The sequence below is a fragment of the Oncorhynchus mykiss genome, chromosome 7 (assembly GCF_013265735.2).
Source record: "Oncorhynchus mykiss isolate Arlee chromosome 7, USDA_OmykA_1.1, whole genome shotgun sequence".
NCBI classification, from domain to species: Eukaryota; Metazoa; Chordata; class Actinopteri; order Salmoniformes; family Salmonidae; genus Oncorhynchus; species Oncorhynchus mykiss.
In genome coordinates, this window is record NC_048571.1 from 15,016,996 (window position 1) to 15,021,995 (window position 5,000).

General features: G+C 44.5%; 1 protein-coding gene across 1 annotated transcript in view; it reads right to left on the reverse strand.

The window, feature by feature from the left end:
* LOC110515884 (glutamate receptor ionotropic, NMDA 3B) overlaps positions 1-5,000 on the reverse strand; it is a 29,916-nt gene that overhangs the window by 11,566 nt on the left and 13,350 nt on the right. The gene's annotated exons all lie outside the window — the stretch shown is intronic.

A 5,000-nucleotide genomic window follows, 5' to 3' on the forward strand; every position in this document is an offset into this window, starting at 1 on the left:
TTTAATTAATGCTTCAAAACCTAGTTTATTGTGTCAGTAAATTGGCCAATGCCACCAAACTGAAAAAAAATTCTGTCATCGTGTGAGCCGTACTGGTCAAAATGTTTAGATGTTTTTTCACCATGGCAGTCAACCCTGGAAATGTTTGTTATATTACAAATGTCAGTTGTGTTATACATTTTTGTTGACATGGACTGCACTTTACCAGAATGTCAGTTGTCTAGCTGAATGCTATTGTGCATCACACTGAGCTTTTTAGTAACCGATTTCAACAGTAGGTCAAAGTTTATGGATATGCACGTTTGTATGCATACAGTACCTTTATTTTTGTACAGTAGCAATGTTTTACATGTTAACAGAAAATTCTCATTTGCATGTCAATGTTTACATATTTCTTACATGTAAAGTCATTGTTAGTGAACAGAGAATCTACCACAAAATGACATCCCGTGAAAAAAACCCTGCATGAATGAAAAAACCTGCGGTGGTTCTGTAAAATAACATCCTGTCACTCTTGTTGGTCTGGCCAGAGACGTTCGTCAACATCACATCTGAGGTTTTCCCTTGAGATGCACCGGGAGGGGGGTGGGGGGGGGATCTCCTTACGTGGAGCAACCATCCCCTGCAGTGATCGCCTGTCATGTCCTCACAAACAGCATTCACGGCATCTAACAAAGACATCTGATCTTGTGCCCGACAGTCATATACTTTCCAACTCTATGCTGAACAAACCTCTTCTATCGGATTCAGGATTGGGGAGGATGGTGGAAGGAATGTTTCATGCCCAGCAAACCATTCCCTAACGATGTTGGTTCGGTGGAAGCTGACATTGTCCCACACAATTACATCATTTGTCAAATCTGGTCTAACTAAACCTCTTTGCTGTTCTGCTATTAGGTCTCTGTAAAGTGTATTTAGGAAGGACAGGAGAAGTTGGGTGTTATAGGGCCCAATGTGTGGAATATGTGTGCTCACACCATTCTCAGAAATGGCAGCACACATTGTAATATTGCCCCCACGTTGGCCTGTTGTGGCAATTGTGACTCGGTGTCCAATGAGATTACGGCCACATCTCCTGTCTTTGGCCAGATTGAACCCAGCCTCGTCCACAAAAACAAGACTGTGGGTCATTTCATGTCCTTCCAGCTCAATTATTCTCTACATAGTAACACAGAAACAAAATAGAACGTTTGTTTTACGCAGCCTATTCTAGAATCAGACAGTTTAGTAAAGTAGAAATGTTTCCTGTTCTTATGGGTATCTACAACTTCAAGAAGTACAGTACTTTCTCATCAATCTACCCATATGATGTTGATGTTGATTTGGGAAGCACCCCACACATCTCTAATTGTACAACTGACTAGGTGTCCCCCCCTTTCCTTTCTCATAATGACTAAGCAAAAAACTTCGGATGTTTACATACACTTAGGTTGGAGTCATTAAAACTAGTTTTTCAACCACTCCGCAAGTGTCTTGTTAACAAATTATAGGTTTGACTAGTCGGTTAGGACATCTACTTTGTGCATGACACAAGTCATTTTTCTAACAATTGTTTACAGACTGATTATTTCACTTATAATTCACTGTATCACAAATCCACTGAGTCAGAAGTTTACATACACTAAGTTGACTGTGCCTTTAAACAGCCACTTCACAAAATAGATGGCATCATGAGGTAGGAAAATTATGTGGATATATTGAAGCAACATCAAGACATCAGTCAGGAAGTTAAAGTTTGGTCGCAAATGCATCTTCCAAATGGACAATGACCCCAAGCCTACTTCCAAAGTTGTGGCAAAATGGCCTAAGGACAACAAAGTCAAGGTATTTGAGCGGCCATCACAAAGCCCTGACCTCAATCCTATAGAAAATGTGTGGGCAAAACTGAAAAAGCATGTGCGAGCAAGGAGGCCTACAAACCTGACTCAGTTACACCAGCTCTGTCAGGAGGAATGGGTCAAAATTCACCCAACTTATTGTGGGAAGCTTGTGGAAGGCTAACCAAAACATTTGACTGAAGTTAAACAATTTAAAGGCAACGCTACCAAATACTAATTGAGTGTATGTAAACTTCTGACCCCCGGCAAATGTGATGAAAGAAATAGAAGCTGAAGTAAATAATTCTCTCTACTATTTTTCAGACATTTCACATTCTTAAAATAAAGTGGTGATCCTAACTGACCTAAGACATGGTATTTTTACTTGGATTAAATGTCAGGAATTGTGAAACTGAGTTTCAAATGTACTTGGCTAAAGGTGTATGTAAACTTCCGACTTCAACTGTATTTACAGGCATTATTGAAATAATGTAAAACTCCCTGTACAATATACCATGTGAACACCAATGGGTTACCTGAACATCCTGGTACCACAGCTCCTACCTGAACATACTGGTACCACAGCTCCTACCTGAACATCCTGGTACCACAGCTCCTACCTGAACATACTGGTACCACAGCTCCTACCTGAACATCCTGGTACCACAGCTCCTACCTGAACATGCTGGTACCACAGCTCCTACCTGAACATACTGGTACCACAGCTCCTACCTGAACATCCTGGTACCACAGCTCCTACCTGAACATACTGGTACTGCAGCTCCTACCTGAACATACTGGTACCACAGCTCCTACATGGACATACTGGTACCACAGCTCCTACCTGAACATACTGGTACCACAGCTCCTACCTGAACATACTGGTACCACAGCTCCTACCTGAACATACTGGTACCGCAGCTCCTACCTGAACATACTGGTACCGCAGCTCCTACCCGAACATACTGGTACCACAGCTCCTACCTGGACATCCTGGTACCACAGCTCCTACCTGAACATACTGGTACCACAGCTCCTACCTGAACATACTGGTACCACAGCTCCTACCTGAACATACTGGTACCACAGCTCCTACCTGAACATACTGGTACCACAGCTCCTACCTGAACATACTGGTACCACAGCTCCTACCTGAACATACTGGTACCGCAGCTCCTACCTGAACATACTGGTACCACAGCTCCTACCTGGACATACTGGTACCACAGCTCCTACCTGAACATACTGGTACCGCAGCTCCTACCCGAACATACTGGTACCACAGCTCCTACCTGAACATACTGGTACCACAGCTCCTACCTGAACATACTGGTACCACAGCTCCTACCTGGACATACTGGTACCACAGCTCCTACCTGAACATACTGGTACTGCAGCTCCTACCTGAACATGCTGGTACCACAGCTCCTACCTGGACATCCAGGTACCACAGCTCCTACCTGGACATCCTGGTACCACAGCTCCTACCTGGACATACTGGTACCGCAGCTCCTACCTGAACATACTGGTACCGCAGCTCCTACCTGGACATACTGGTACCGCAGCTCCTACCTGAACATACTGGTACCACAGGTCCTACCTGAACATACTGGTACCGCAGCTCCTACCTGGACATACTGGTACCACAGCTCCTACCTGAACATCCTAGTACCACAGCTCCTACCTGAACATCCTGGTACCACAGCTCCTACCTGAACATCCTGGTACCACAGCTCCTACCTGGACATCCTGGTACCACAGCTCCTACCTGGACATACTGGTACCGCAGCTCCTACCTGAACATACTGGTACCGCAGCTCCTACCTGGACATACTGGTACCGCAGCTCCTACCTGAACATACTGGTACCACAGGTCCTACCTGAACATACTGGTACCGCAGCTCCTACCTGGACATACTGGTACCACAGCTCCTACCTGAACATCCTGGTACCACATCTCCTACCTGAACATCCTGGTACCACAGCTCCTACCTGGACATCCTGGTACCACAGCTGCTACCTGGACATCCTGGTACCGCAGCTCCTACCTGGACATACTGGTACCGCAGCTCCTACCTGAACATACGGGTACCACAGGTCCTACCTGAACATACTGGTACCGCAGCTCCTACCTGGACATACTGGTACCACAGCTCTACCTGAACATACTGGCACTGCAGCTCCTTCACTCGGTCACTATTCCTCTCAAATGGCACCTTGTACAGTTGTTTCATAGTCATTTTCTTTCTTCAAAAGCATGAGTTCGTTGTGCAGTCGTTGTATATATAACACCATGGTTTATAACACTGTGGACCTGTTTACATTAGGCTGTACTCTCCGACCATCCCTCTTCCATTATAACACCATGGTTTATAACACTGTGGACCTGTTTACATTAGGCTGTACTCTCTGACCAGCCTCTTCCATTATAACACCATGGTTTATAACACTGTGGCCCTGTTAACATTAGGCTGTACTCTCTGACCAGCCTCTTCCATTGTAACACCATGGTTTATAACACTGTGGACCTGTTTAGATTAGGCTGTCCTCTCTGACCAGCCTCTTCCATTATAACACCATGGTTTATAACACTGTGGACCTGTTTACATTAGGCTGTACTCTCTGACCAGCCTCTTCCATTGTAACACCATGGTTTATAACACTGTGGAGCTGTTTACATTAGGCTGTACTCTCTGACCAGCCTCTTCCATTGTAACACCATGGTTTATGACATGGTCCACAATTGTGGCACTGATTTCACCAGGGACTCTTACTCTTTGCCTTTTACCTCTTCCTCTAACACCACCACCACGCATTCTTACACATCTTCTTATTTCTCTTCCACGAGCATGTAGCTGCTGTTCAGGGTTGTGATGTTCAAAAATGGTTGCGATTGTGCTCCATATATATGCTTCCAAACTTGATTGGTTGGTTGGTAAGATTGTGATTCCTATTTCATGACTATGTCACCTGGCAGGTCATTTGCCCATTTCGCAGACATCACACACATTCCATGTCATAGATATTTATGGAATATACATGAACGTCTGACTGATTTTGATCATTGAATGGATCATTTTGACTGTGACGGCTCACACGATGAAAGAATGGTTAGAAGTTGTGAAGAGTATGATCATTTCACTGAGAATCAACTCATCAGTTTTGATCAGCAAGTCATGCACA